The following is a 15,267-nucleotide window of genomic DNA, read 5'->3' as shown; positions in this document are numbered from 1 at the left end:
GCCATGGCTCGCAGGCCCAGCCGCTGCACGGCATGTGGGATCTTCCCGGACCGGGGCACGAACCCGTGTCCTCTGCATGGCAGGCTGACTCTCAACCACTGCACCACCAGGGAAGCCCTGTAAAAGGAAGGGTTTAGACCAGAAAGCCTCTGAGATCCCTTTCAGGCCTGACGCTTATGGTTCCAGAAGCAGACTGAATGCCTTCTTGCTAAGGCTGATCCCTGCCTGCAGCCCCAGTAGCTGTTTATTTACTAACGTCTCTTTTCCTTGACACCCACCCAGCATCTCTGCACGGATGGGCAGCGCAGGGCCCGCTGAGCCGCTCCCAGGAAAGGAGCCGGGCCGTGCTCGCTCAGGGATGCTGGAGAAGGAAACCAGACGGGGCTCTGGACAACCAATGGCGAGAGGCCACGAGGCAGCAGAGAAGCTGTCCCTCGGCCAGCGGGGTCGGGGGGTGGGCGTCAGCTGCCCGGGGCACACCTGCTTGTTCCTGAAAACTCCAGGGACCCCAGCCCCCCCCACGGCAGCTGGAACAGCCCTCAGGCTGGCCCAGAACTCTTGCTGGCAGGCCCAACGCAGCTGCTAATAATTAGCCAGAAAGTCAAACTATGGAAAGTTCCAAGGGTCCATGAGAGCCCCACATGGACCAGTGAACAAGCCTTCCCCTGCTGCCTTGGGACATTTTGTTCGGTACTGTGTCTGCTTTTGCAGTGACTTCTGCCTGCTTCTGTCTCATGGAATCTCCTTTTGAAAACAGAGGTGAAGCTAGGAGCCCCTCCACAGGTGTAATCTCCCCATTCTCATGTATCTTGGGTGGCCTGGGAGATACAACAGATTCCTCCTTTTCCCCTAACCTTACCCTTAGCCATTAAACTAGGTCCCTCCGTAAATACTGATAGGCCCCACGTGAGCCTTAGTTTATCGTGTATGAAGGACCTATATTCCAAAATCCTTAAAAACTCTCCCCAAACTACTCACTGTTTCTAAATTCCATTGTCATCTTGTCTCCAGTCAAAAAAAAAAAAAAAAACTATTCTTGTTGTAAACACCCACACGTGGGCGATGTGTGTTTAAGGTTGTTCAGTGAAGTAAGGGCCTGAAAGCCCTACCAGAGATGGGGAAGGAAGGGGTCTGGATGTCAGAGGCCGAGAAGGTGTGTGGAAGAAGGGCCTCTACGAAAGAGAGACAGAGAGAGACAGAGAGAGACAGAGAGAGAACGCTCTGGGCACCAAGGAAAGACAGCACGCTTCATACTGCTGCCTGGAGCTGTCCCGGTGGAGTCGGTGCTATAAAGATTTGGAGAATTCAGATCAGCAGATTCAGTATCCAGTAACACATGAAAAGCTTGCGATCTGGACCCCAGACACTCACAGAGGAGCCTGTCTTTCCAGACCGGAGCGGGAAACAACTGAGGAGCTGGCGAGCGGGTGCCCGGGGGGGTCTCCCTCCTCCCCAAAGCCCCCCTATCTGCTGCCACAGTGACAGCTAAGTCTCCCACTGGACATGCACCTGTGTAGCAATTCACTTATTAGTCACTTTTCAGTGGTTTGCTGCAAGTCAAGCACCGGTCAAAGGAGGGCTGGACGGATAGCAAATAAGAGGACCCATTTTAAATACGGGATACAGAGGGGATCAGGTGCTGAGATCCCCGCAGAAAAGGAGGGACAAATCCCCGGAGCCAGTGAGCCTCTCGGAGTGCACGGAGAGAGGTCAACAAGACAACCTGCTTCACGAGGTTACCCACGCCTGGCCGCCTGACCCAGTCTGCTGGCTTGGATGCAGCTGCACTGGGCCTCTGCTGTCAGGTGCCCTTCTGAGTTAGAATCCCTACCCTGGCACTTAGCAGCTGTGTGTGTTTTTTTGCGTATTATTATTTCCTTCTCTAAGCCTTCTTATCCTTATTTGCAAACTGGGGATAATAGTAGTACTGTTGGCCCTGGAACAACACAGGTGGTTAGGGATCCCCACCCTCCACAGAGTCAGCCCTCCGTATCCGAGATCCCACATCCGTGGATTCAACCAACCCCAGGTTGGGTAGGTTTTTCAATAGACACTTAGATACTGTATGTACTTATTGAAAAAAAATCCTCTTATAAGTAGACCCACGCAGCTCAAACCCACGTTATTCAAGGATCAACTGTACTCACCTGACAGGCAGACATGGGGGTTAAACAAGTGAGATAATACGTATGAAGCACTTAGCACAAGGCCTGACTCATAGTAAGTGCTCAATAAACAGCCACCACGAATTTATTTCTTGCATACTTTTGCTTCCAGTAACAGTCGGCAAACGGATGCATGCTCCTCTCAAAATCATTACAAATTTAATTTAGACTTAGGCGGTGCTCACGGATTTGTTCTCTGAAAAAGCCACAAAATTCTTTTGCAAGTCATGATCCCTTCCTGTTTTTTTTATCAGCTATATTTAGCTGTTACATTTAACATCTCAGTTTGAAATCTTAAAGTTGTCCTTCCAAAAGTACAAGTGGTTCCGCCAATGGCATTTACAAGCAAGCTTTTTTGTTTGTTTGTTTTTTGTTTTGGAAATAACAATAGGTCAGAAGTGGGACTAATTTCCATAACTACAAAGATAAATAAGTTAACCTTCATTTAATCAAAGTGTCCAATTGGGCAAGTCCAATCCTGAAGACTAGTTGTTTCGGTTTTATTAAACTTCTAAGAGAACATCTAAGCTTTTTCTCGTAGGTCTTAAGCTGTCTCTCAGGGACCCTGGCTCCTTCCTGGCTGGGGTCCAGGCACAACCGTCCCATCCCCAGCTCACAGGTGACATTGCTGGTGTCCATTTTTCAATCGCAAACACTAGTTAACTTCTTATTTCCAGGCTGCCACCCAACTACTTGCCTAAGGTTAAAACCAAGCTCTTTTACACATAATAACATATTTATTGGGTGCTTACTATGTGCCAGACACAGCTCTAAATGCCTTCTGTGGACTAAGTTATTTCATCCTAATATCGTTATGGTATAGGTGCGGTTATTATCATCCCTCTACATGGAGTATCTTTATTTTGGAAATTCGCCGAAGATGATCTAGCTAATATGGGGCAGAATAAGCATTTGAGCCCGGGGAGTCTGGCAACAGAGCTGGCTCTTTCCCACTAAACCATGTCACCTCTCGTAGGACAGGTGACGCTCCCAGAGCCACAGCTTGGACAAGAATTCCTACGCTACTTTTTCACAGCAGCACTCTTCCTCCATGGAACGTTCTGTCCTGGCCCCGTTCTTCCCAGCCTGTCCTCAGGGACCATCCTTTGCCAAAAATATGAAAGAAACACACAACAACATCCCTCTTGCCTCTGTCAGATGGGGTTGCAAAAATATTCAAGGTGGGGTGGATCAGGCTTGGGGGAGGGGCTCCAATCCCACCTTCAGCGCTAACTGGCTGGGTGCCCTTGGTCAAGTGATGTAACATCTTTACCTATACACTGCTCGTCAGTAGAGTGGGGAACAGGCTGAAACTGCCTTCCAGGGCTTTCGTGGGGATTGCCTGAGCATATCTACGTAATGTGCTCAGCGCAGCGCCAGGCTCAGAAAGGAAGCCGTCATCGTTAAGGTAGATGAATCATAGCTATTAGGAGTATCGATCAGGCAGTCCATCACTGTGAGCAGAATTGAGAAGGACACATTCCGAGAAGACTCAGAGAGGGGCCAGGTTGTAATAACAGAAGCTCTCTGGGGCCCCGCCCCTTGTCTGTCCCTGCACCTGGGGACCGGCTGCCTGGGACGGAAGGGCTCACCTCCCGAGCCCGCTTGGCACACACGTCCTGTGGGTTCCCCAGAGCGGGAGATGGTCACTAAGTAGAAGGTGATGGGGAGAACGGGCTTCCCTGGTGGCGCAGTGGTTGAGAATCCGCCTGCCGATGCAGGGGACGCGGGTTCGTGCCCCGGTCCGGGAAGATCCCACGTGCCGCGGAGCGGCTGGGCCCGTGAGCCATGGCCGCTGCGCCTGCGCGTCCGGAGCCTGTGCTCCGCAACGGGAGAGGCCACGACAGTGAGAGGCCCGGGTACCGCCAAAAAAAAAAAAAAAAAAAAAAGAAAAGAAGAAGGTGATGGGGAGGGCCAGGTGAGAGCCCAGACAGGGCCCAGCTGGAAATCCCTCCATAAATCAACTCCGTTCCGTAAGCAGTCATTTTCTCCTTAGACACAGCATTACCTGTCCCAGGTAAGCAGTTCTGAACATTTCAAAACATTCTTTCAAATGGGCACCCCAACACGTAATCAGGTAAAGATGGAGCTGCTTTGTCGGGAGTGGAAAGAGGAGGCTCCTGGAGCATCCACAGCTTCTTTGTTGAATTCCTCCCCTAAGGGGACCCTGCGACCCTTCTGAAGAGCAATGAGATCCTTCCATCACAGGTTGAGAAACATTTTCTAAGAGAGACAAATACATAGTCGTCCCTTGGTTCCCCCCCCCCCGAGATTGGTTCCAGGATGCCTGTGGACACCAAAATCCACTGATGCTCAAGTCCCTTCCATAAAATGGCATAGTACTTGCATATAACCTACACACATCCTCCCTTATACTTTAAATCATCTCTAAGTTACTTATAAAACCTAATACAACGGAAGTGCCATGCAAATAGTTGTAAATACAATGGAAATGCTATGTAAATAATTGCAGTGCAAATTCAAGTTTTGCTTTGGGGAACTTTCTGGAATTTTTTTTTGGGGGGGCGGGTTTGTTCCGAGGTTGGTTGAACCCAGAATGCAGAACGTGTATACGACACAAACTCTGCCCTTAGGGAGCTTATAGTCTAGTGAGCTGGAGGCTACAGGCTTGTACCGGCCGGCAAGTGAACTCCAATGTCCCTCGTTAAGGTACGAATCCTAACAAGGCACTACTGCTACCTCCTACAGAACCCTGAGGCTTTTTCAGTTGCAAGAGATCCCTCCACATTTATAACGCACACAGTAGGGTCTGGGAAGAGCACGCCTACATCGTTGACCCGCTTCAGTAAAATAATCTTGAAAATTAATCTATCTCTCACAACACCTCTGTGAGGTGTGGTTATTATTGTCTCACTTTGCAGATGAGGAAACTGAGGCTGAGGACATTTAACTTGTCCAAAATCACCCAGCTAGACAATGAGGGAACCAAGGGTCAAACCCCAATCTTGGTTTCAGAACATCGCATCCTGGACTCAGTATAGATCCCTCCTCTGCACTTACTGGTTGTGTCTCCAGCCTCAGTTTCCTCCTCTGTAAAATGAGGATGAGGATGACACCTGCCACCTTTACAACGGTGCCTGGCACACAGCCAGTGCTCAGCTAGAGTCAGTAGCTGTCTTGGGATCACCGAGTAATAGGTTATGACTCATTCGTCCAATTCACTCTCTCCTTTATTTATCTTGTTAGAGAACAGGGTAAGGGGGTATGTGGATAAGGAGCAAAGTGAGTGCTACAGAGAAGTAAAAAGCCATGGGAATTCAGAGGAAGGGCATTTGAAATTCTTCGTTTATGACTGCTTCATACAATTTTGAGCACTCCTTGTGCAGAAGCCATGCTGAGTTCTCTGGGTCAGTCCGATGTCAGCGCGTGTTGCCAAGGCTAACTTCTCAGCGACCAGCTGCTGGGGCAATTCCCTAACAAGCCACATGCAGCCTTCCAGGTAGACCAGGTAGCTCTGCCACAGACATCTAAGTCCCCAGGGAAACCTGGGCTCTGCCCGTAAACGCACAGCACTGGGGGCAAGTGCCACATTCCCCGACCTGAGAAACAGCTCAAGTTGTGTGTCCCCGTGACCGTGGGGGAGGGGGGGAGGGAGAAGCATGGCGGACCAGGAGGACACACCACCCAGGTCCTGGGAAACAGCTGGACCCCAGCTCATCAAGGCGAAAATGCCTTTTCCTTGTGCAGGCACATGGGTCATTCCTCTCTGAATCTATTCAGAGAGGAATGTATTTATGAATGCTCCTTGACATTGCAAGACTCCCTCCCCACGACCTCTCTTTCCAAGAAAAGAAAGCAAAAGAAAAAAGAAATCAGGGAATTCCCAGAATTCTGCCCTAACACTTTCCACACCAGACAAACAACGCATGCTTCCAGAGACCCAAGAATTAAAGTAAAATTTGGAAAGGGAGAGGGAAAAGATATGCCCGACCTCCCTGGAGTTCACTCACCCACCACACACCCCCATCAAGCAGAAAACATCGCCAGCCCAAGGCTTAAAGCTCAAGGGCCCCGCTTTGCTCAATAAATGCCAAATGACCCCAGAACACCCAGCCCCCGTTCCTACCTCGTCGGCGGTGGTCCCCGGGTCTCCTCTCTCCCTTTGGCGTCACCTGCTACAGCGGATCCATCATCTTGGCTTAGGAAGCCGAGCGCCTCTGGTCTGGGAGGGGTTCCGTGGAAGGAAGGGGAGGGCGGGCTGAGATCACCGACGTGGGGAAGGGTGGGTCTCCGAACCAAACGCTTGGTTCGAGGGAAAAGGATGTTTTGTAAGTTTTGGCTTGAATGTCCCGGGGCAGAACAGGAAATGTCCACTAGGGCTGGGAGCCCCAGGGAGAAATTGGCTGCTGTCTCCCCTTCAGACGGAGCTTCCCGAGGGCTCTCAACTGCGGCCCGGTCTGGAATTTAAAGCTCCCTCTGAATCCTTTACGCGCTCACTCTTTCCTCCGGCACTTTTTTTTTCTTCCCTTAATGGAACGTCGGCTTCGTTCCTGACATGCTGGAAAAGTTTTCCTCGGGCTAAACTTGGCTCAGGAACACTCTCCCCTTGTGAGAGAATTTCTCCTGTTACAGTTCAGCTTTAAGAAAAAAAGAGAGACAGAGAGTGCTCTTTGTTTTGCCAACTTTTGTACTAGGGACATTTTTGATGGATTTTTTCCCCCTGAACCTCTGGATTCCAAGAAATATACACACCCACATCCCTCTTGACTTTTTTTTGGTTAATTTTTTTTTTTTTACACCAATACCACAGTGTCTTTCTTTTTGTTTGTTTGTTTTTTGGTTGCGCTGGGACTTAGTTGCAGCACGTGGGCTCCTTAGTTGCAGCACGCAGACTCCTTAGTTGCGGCATTGACGTGGGATCTAGTTCCCTGTCCAGGGATCGAACCTGGGCCCCCTGCATCGGGAGTGTGGAGTCTTAACCACTAGACCACCAGGGAAGTCCCCCTTGACATTTTTTCCCCCTCCCCTTCTAATTGAAAAGTAACAATAATAATTGGTGAAAGATGGCAGAGAAAATGTCCTTAGGTTGTGGGCTCATGGGGTCCTGCCTGGGTCAGCCTTCCCCGGGGGGCACACCTCTGCCCACAGGACAATGTGTGTTCCGTGTGGCAGAGAGGGGTAGTGATCGTCTTCCAGGCCTTCTCTTCGTTCTAGGTATTTCTATGACGGAAGCACAGGAATGGGCTAGCATCTTTCCCAAATGGGGTCCGGTTCCAGCTACAAACTGCCTCCTCAGCCCCCCAGGGATGAAGTGAGAAGATTCCTAGCTGTGATTCTTGGAGGCCCTGGGTAGGGGATGCATGGGGGTGAGAAGGCATCCTGAGATTCAGTTGTTGGAGGTCCCCTGGAGGGCAGCATGTCTGTGAACTGTCAAATGCCACCACAGATTGGGAAGCTTTGGGGTCCTTGTCGACCCCTGCAATAAAATTTGGTGGTTCTCACAAGAACTAATTGGAGGATTGGTCCACAAACAGGAAATGACGACGTCTCCTTTGTTCTATTTATTGAAAGAGGGTGTGTAAGAAACAAATGAATAGAGTAAGCAAGATTATAACAAAAAAACTTTGGGCCAATCCACTAGATTAGAAAGTTTCAAATGTTTTGGAAGTCTCCTTCAGTTTACAGAAATTATACGGTCTAGACACATAACAGGCTGAGGCTAACAATTTTTAGATCATTGAGTTGATGTACTGATTACATACTATTTTTATCTAGTTAGTGAAGCACAACTGAGCTAGGTGACATCTTTGTGTTCTAGCTTGAGGCTGGTACCTGAACTTGAAAGTAATTGACATGCATTTATATTCTGAAATTTAGAGAGTATCATTTTGAACATGTTTTACTATGGAGATAATCATAACAAAATCTAACCCATCATTAAAAGTATTTAATTAAAGGCCTATTTTATTTTTAGACATCTTTAAGCATGACAGTATCACAAACACAGAACTCCCTCACTTGGTTTTTTATCCCCAAACGATCTCAAGAATGACACTCTGAAAAAAGGTCAACAGGTTGAGTCTATTTGATATCTAAATAAGAAACAAAGTGTGTTTCTGAAAGATCGATCCTGCCCCCAATTGAGGGCAAAAGTCTAATTCCTTGGACTTGCAGAGTGTGAAGCCAGGTAGGCACCGCTCACCATGGGGATGTAGGGCTGCTGCCAGGCAAGACTGAGGGAACGGCACTTCTGATGCTCTTCCTGAGAGCAAAAGTCACTAGTTTAGTCCCCTGCTTTTAAACTAGCTGCTTCGCACTATTTACAATAGCCAAAACATGGAAACAACTTAAATGTCCACCGACAGAGGAATGGATACAGAAGATGTGGCACATATATACAATGGAATACTACTCAGCCATAAAAAAGAATGAAATCATGCCACATGCAGCAACATGGATGCAACTAGAGATGATCATACTAAGTGAAGTAAGTCAAAAAGAGAAAGACAAATAGCATGTGATATCACTTATGTGTGGAATCTAAAATATGGCACAAATGAACTTGTCTACAAAACAGAAACAGACTCACAGACACAGAGAACAGACTTGTTGTTGCCAAGGGGGGGCAGGGATGGAGTGGGAGTTTGGGATTAGCAGATGTAAACTATTACATATAGGATGGATAAACAGCAGGGTCCCACTGCATAGCACAGGAAACTATATTCAATATCCTGTGATGAACCATAGTGGAAAAGAATATTAAAAAAAGAATGTCTATGTGTGTATAACTGAGTCACTTTGCTGTACGGCAGAGACGGGCATAAGATTGTAAATCAATTATACTTCAATTTAAAGAATAAAATTTAAAAAATAAATTGATATCATGAATGTAGATACAGGTATAATGACCTCACATTGGGCAACAAAAGACAGAGCTGAAGTGAGATGAAAACCCAGTCTTTTCAAGGTTAAATCTAGTCAATATTTCACAGAAGGGCAAAGCTTACATGGTTTGTGGTTGAGCGACCATCCTGAATTTAAGTAGCGGCACAGCGTTAGTTGAGTGCCTAGGTTGTGTCTCAGGCCTGTCTGAAGCCTCCGCAGATAGAAAGCAATTTGACACAACTCTGAAAGGTGTTGTTACTTTCATTCTGCAGAAGGGGAGCTGGTTTCTGAGAACGACGTTTTGCAATTTTACTTGGCAGTGTCAAGATTGTTCATGATCTGAGTTTTTTCCAAAGTTTCATTTTCCTGATGCTGCCTCTCTATTCCTCCAACTCCCCACTATGTTCCATGTTAGAACTGCAAATATCATCCATTCCTTCATTCCAGTCGATAGACGTTTACTGAACATTTATGTACAAAGTACTGGGCCAGGAGATGAATACCTAAAACTCTGCCCTGGGGGTGTTTGTATTTAGTAGGGGATGGAAATAAACATACCCATATCATTTGATGCAGCAATTCCCCTCCTAGGTATATACCCAAGAGAACTGAAAACTATATCCATACAAAAACATGTACACGAATGTTTGTAGTAGCACTCTGCACTATAGCTGCTGGTGAAAACAACCAAAGGTCCATTAACTGATGAGCGTATCAACAAAATGTGATAAAGCCATACAATAGAATATTACTCAGCCATGAAAAAGAAATGAAGTACCGACACATACTACACCATGGATGAACTTTGAATACATCATGCTAAGTGAAAGAAGCTGGTCACAAAACACCACATATTATATGATTCCATTCATCCTAAAGGTCCAGAATGGGCAACTCCTAAAAGACAGGAAGTAGATTAGTGGTTGCTGGAAGTGACAGTGGAGCAGGGCATGGGAGGTTGTTAGTTAAAGGGTACAGGGTTTCTTTGGGGAATGATGAAAATGTTCTAAAATTGATTGTGTCAACGATTGCACAACTTTTTAAATATGCTAAAAGCCACTGAATTGTACACTCTAAGTAGGTGACTTTATGGTACGTAAATTATATCTAAATAAAGCTGTTGCAAAAATAATACACATACCTGAAAAGATGACTATATCTGTTTGTTTTATAACCTACCCCAACTTGTAAAGTGCCATAGTCTATGTACAGTTTCTTGTTTCCTTGGCTAACTCATTCTGAGGTTTTATTTGAGAAATTCAAGACATTGAGAAAAGATGATGTGGGAAATTCAAGGAAAGAATCATTTCTTAGAGGAACACTTTATTCTGAATATTCTTTGATAATCTTCCTTCTTTAGGGAAATCAATATCCCCAAACTCTCTCCATCCTGCCCTCTACCAAACTTCATATTCAAGAAAGAATTTTGAAAGTAGAATTACCTGAGATGTAGGAGGCTGACAACGATTACTGTATGTGCATTTAATTGATGAACAGATTTTGGGGTGTTTTAAGTTAATGAAATACATTCACTCTAATTTTTCATCTCTCAAAAATGATCAAACTCCTACTATATTGCAGGTAGCCTGAAATGTACAGGAGCTATGAGTCTGGCTGAGGAAACAAGCAAACAAAGCAACATAGCGGGCAGTTCCAGGTGCTATAATAGAAGATACAGTAGGATAAGGGCCCAGCGAGAGCAGAGAGTATATGGCGTGGGGAATGGCTGAAGAGGCAGGTGTGGTTAAAAGGAGGCCTATGGGGCTTCCCTGGTGGCACAGTGGTTGAGAATCCGCCTGCCGATGCAGGAGACACAGGTTCGTGCCCTGGTCCGGGAAGATCCCACATGCCGCAGAGCAACTAAGCCCGTGAGCCATGGCCGCTGAGCCTGCGCGTCCGGAGCCTGTGCTCCGCAACGGGAGAGGCCACAACAGTGAGAGGCCCGCATACCGCAAAAAAATAAAAAAATAAAAAATAAATAAATAAAAGGAGGCCTATGGAGTCGCTTCTGTAATTGATGGGAACCACTGAAAAGTTTGAAGAAAGAGGGTGTCATGTTTTAGAAGAGGTACTGCAATCACTGAGAACCGTGAGAGTGGTCCAGAATTTCTGGCAATTGGGTGAAAGGGGTTTCATTATTATTACTGTTGTGGTTGTTTTGTTTTGTTTTGAAGGAGGGATTACGCAGAGGTAATTTAGTAGCAGCTTTCTGCTCCCTGAAGTATGGCTTGCATATGGTTACAGAGGGAAAGCCAATTCCACTGCCCTTTGTAGAGGCCACCACCAGGCCAGTAAATGTCATTCTCTGGGTGAGTCAGATGTCATTCTCAGATATGTCCAGTAGATGGAGACATTGCTGTTCCACAAAGAAAACTCTTTTTTCCAAACTTGGTCTCCGAATTGCTGGGGCTGCTGAGTATCAGCAGGGTCTGCCCTTTACTCCTTCTTTATAAAAAAAAAAAAAAAAAATTTATTTATTTTTGGCTGTTGGGTCTTCGTTGCTGTGCGCGGGCTTTCTCTAGTTGTGGCGAGCAGGGGCTACTCGTTGTGGTGTGCGGGCTTCTCCTTGCAGTGGCTTCTCTTGTTGTGGACCACAGGCTCTAGGTGTGTGGGCTTCAGTAGCTGTGGCGCACGGGCTTAGTTGCTCCGCGGCATGTGGGATCTTCCCAGACCAGGTCTCGAAACCGTGTCCCCTGCATCAGCAGGCGGATTCTTAACCAATGCGCCACCAGGGAAGCCCCACCTTTACTCCTTTTTGCATTGGGTGGCAGACTAGGCCAGGGGCCCAGAGGTGCCATAGAAAGAGCGTGGGTTTTGGAGCTGGACACAGTCGTGGCCTAATCCCGACTCCGCTTTCTGATTAGAGTGACTCTGGGAATCTCAGTTGCCTCATCCAAAAAGTGAGGATTTCACGGGTCCACACTCTCTTGTCCACATTTCCAAACTCCCACATGCAGAAAACCAGAAGCGTTTTTGCAACTCACTCGGCAGCAAGACGTGACCTAAGCTGACCTGAGGTTATGTGTTTTACTACTTAATGTGAATTTTCTCACATTACACGGCAGAAAGGGTTTATGTGTTTGATTATAAGGTGCTTCTCCCACCCACTGAGGGCTTGCTATCATAAAACGCATATTATGTCCAAAATCTTAGAAAAAAAAAATCAGAATCCTGAAGCACACCTGGCTTTGGGGTAAAAGATTGTGCATTGGCGATACTGACTGCAAGGGTGTTGTGAGGATAGAGGTTGGTGACTTGTCTGAAGCATCTGGCACACAAACCCCACTAGGGCGCTTCTCTCTCCAACCCCAGCCAATCAGATTTGGGGTCTGGCACACGAGAGAAAGAGGAGGAGGGACAAAGCAAGGAATCCCACTGATGCATTCACATCATTCATTCATATGACACACACACACACACACACACACACACACACACACACAAGAAATGAAGCACCTACTAGGCGCCAGATACCTTGTGATTAATGGGCTTATGGTCTTCTGCTGAGCCTATGCTTTCCACAGGGGTAAAGTCAGGGGTTGTCTTGGTTGGGCTCCATGCATGACTCAGGCTGGTGGGAAAGAGAGTCACAGGGGGAGGCAAAGGTAAGACACAGAAGGATGTGGAGGCACCAGGTGCTCCCAAGAGAGAAGAGGAAGACCCTCTTCCTCGACTCAGCACGCTCTGGGGCTGCCTTTTCCACCAGTCCCTAAACTTTTCATGCTCTCCTTGCTGTTCACTCCGAAGATTTCGCCTGGTTAAGCTTCCGCCGGGAGGGGAGACATTTCTTGACCCTGGAGCAAATAGCATGGAGGCCTGTGCATCTCACTCCGCTTCGGATTCAAGCGCCAGTATCGTGGAGTGACGGTCCCTGGCCCCGCCCACTTCGCCATCCTGGCCCCGCCCACTTCTCCATCCAGTCCACACTTCTGCCTCCGCGCTCTGACCCCGGGCTCCACGGGATCAAGTACTGGCAAGTTTTCAAATGTGCCAAGTTCTGCCTTCCTTCTTGCCTTTTGCACACGCTGTTCCCTTTTCCTGAAACCGCCTTCAGCAGTCTTCCCTTCTCTCCTGTTTAATTCCTGTTAGTCTCTCCGTGCAGCCCAGGGCTCAATACCTACCCTCTTCGCTGTCAGTGTTGGGCCATCCCACGGGACCCTGGGCACACTGCCGTCACAGCTCCGAACCGAACGCACTGCATTGGAATTGTCAATGTCAGCATGTCCCCCCCCCATGCCACCTACCACACACAGACGCTGGCAAGCAGCCTTTTTAAAAAAAATTTTTAGGGCTTCCCTGGTGGTGCAGTGGTTGAGAGTCTGCCTGTTGATGCGGGGGACGCGGGTTCGTGCCCCAGTCCGGGAAGATCCCACATGCCGCGGAGCGGCTGGGCCCGTGAGCCATGGCCGCTGCGCCTGCGCGTCCGGAGCCTGTGCTCCGCAACGAGAGAGGCCAGAGCGGTGAGAGGTCCACGTACTGCAAAAAAAAAAAAAAAATTTTTAAATAGATCTTTATTAGAGTATAATTGCTTCACAATACTGTGTCAGTTTCTGTTGTACAACAAAGTGAATCAGCCATATGAAGACACGCCCCCGTTCTTCTTTGTATCCTTGATACCCAATGAGCTGGCCGCTGGAATGTTGGTCGATTGAATGAATGGAAGTAGAGATCGATGCTACTGTATTTATGAAAAGAGCTTTGAGCTCTTGGGAGGTATGATAAGGCGATACAGAGCAGAAAATGCAGACGTGAGTCTGCAGTCACTGCAAGAAGAAATCTGAGACCTATTTGGATGTCAGGTCCTCGCCCTGCATGACCCCTTGCTTCATCCCAGGGGCAGAGACCCTACTTGTGGGAAGCACCCTGGGCCGGAAGTCCCAGAGCCTGGGCTTGGGGTCCACATCCATCACCAGCCAGGTGTGTGATCATATCACGGACCATCACGTAGCAGCTCACCCTCCGCTTCCCTTATCAGGGCAACTAAGGGTCAGAGCGGCTGCTCCCCAAAGTTCCTTCTTGTACTCATATTGTATGGCTTTATTTTGAGCGCATAGCACTGTGGGTTCCTAAACACATGGTGACATCTAACCAACTTCGTTAATTCAAAAAAATAGCACATCTGGGTGAATGTGCAACCCCTTGGTGTACAGAGACAAGGATTTGCGGGTAAGGATGCTAGTGTGAGTGGTGGCCAGTTGGAAGTCTGCCCCGCAAACACTTCTACCTTTACAGATTGATTCTTCTTCTGTCTTCGAAAAGTCTCCTTTTAAAATTCAAATACTTTGGTGTCCTACACTGTCACCTTAAAATCATAGAATTTCGAGGTTGGAAAGGAGTTTAGTGGATAATGGCTCAGTTATCCCACCAAAACCTGGGACCGGTTGATGGGACAGGCTCCGACTGGCACCTGGGTCACAGCCCCAGTGAGACCTGCAAGCTGTTGATAGGAATGTAAGAAGGAAAAGTAGTAGGACTTCCCTGGTGGTCCAATGGTTAAGATTCCGTGCTCCCACTGCAGGGGGCACAGGTTCGATCCCTGGTTGGGAAACTAATATCCCATATGCCACATGCTGCGGCCAAAAAAAAAAAAGAAGGTACAGCAGTAGTAAAATTTCCCCTACCTTCTAGGCTTCCCTCCACCACACACCAGTTACTCAAACCAAAGCCCTAGAAATCATTCCCTCTTTTCTCCACCCCAATACTCAATCCATCAGTAAATTCTATATTTGAATTCCTTCAAATGTATCCCCAATCTGACCACTTTCACCAACTCCACTGCTGACACCCAAGTCAAAGGTACTCTCATTTGCTAGGACTAATGCAGCAGCCTGCCAGTCAGGCCCCTGCCTCTACTCTCGTTCCCCCAGACATCACTCTCTGTACAGCAGCCAGACCCATCTTCTCCCACTTAAAGCCCTCTCCTGGCTTCCCACTGCAAGTATAGGAAGATCCAAACCCCTCACCATGTCATGAGGCCCTGCCCACCCCTCTGATCTCACCTACCAGGCTGCAGCCACACCAGCCTTTCTGTCCCTGCAACACCCCACAGGCTCACCCCTAATGTTAGAGGGGCCCAGGACAAGGGTACAGATGGAGGCCCACATACCACTAAAAACTGTTACATAAGGTATATGTTCTGTCCTCTTACCATGACAAATGCCTTCACAATGGCAAAATTGAAAAATATGTGTAAACGTATGGTTTTTATGACTGTATGTTAGTAAAATACAAAACAAAATGGAATTTAATTATTATT

The 15,267-nt window shown here is 47.6% G+C and overlaps 1 protein-coding gene across 6 annotated transcripts in view; it reads right to left on the bottom strand.

Moving 5' to 3' along the window:
• Positions 1-6,723, bottom strand: part of TACC1 (transforming acidic coiled-coil containing protein 1) — a 108,363-nt gene extending 101,640 nt beyond the window's left edge. For 2 of the 6 annotated variants that reach the window (XM_067022776.1, XM_067022777.1), the window contains exon 1: positions 6,253-6,584. The gene's annotated coding sequence lies outside the window, so the exon portion shown is untranslated. Of the gene's footprint in view, positions 1-6,252 lie in introns of all 6 variants that reach the window. The other 4 variants (XM_067022778.1, XM_067022780.1, XM_067022781.1 and 1 more) reach the window with 4 other exon arrangements.
• Positions 6,724-15,267: the final 8,544 nt, after the last annotated feature.

Source organism: Kogia breviceps, chromosome 20 (genome assembly GCF_026419965.1).
Source record: "Kogia breviceps isolate mKogBre1 chromosome 20, mKogBre1 haplotype 1, whole genome shotgun sequence".
In the NCBI taxonomy this organism is placed as follows: domain Eukaryota; kingdom Metazoa; phylum Chordata; class Mammalia; order Artiodactyla; family Physeteridae; genus Kogia; species Kogia breviceps.
This window is presented reverse-complemented; position numbering and strand designations above follow the sequence as displayed.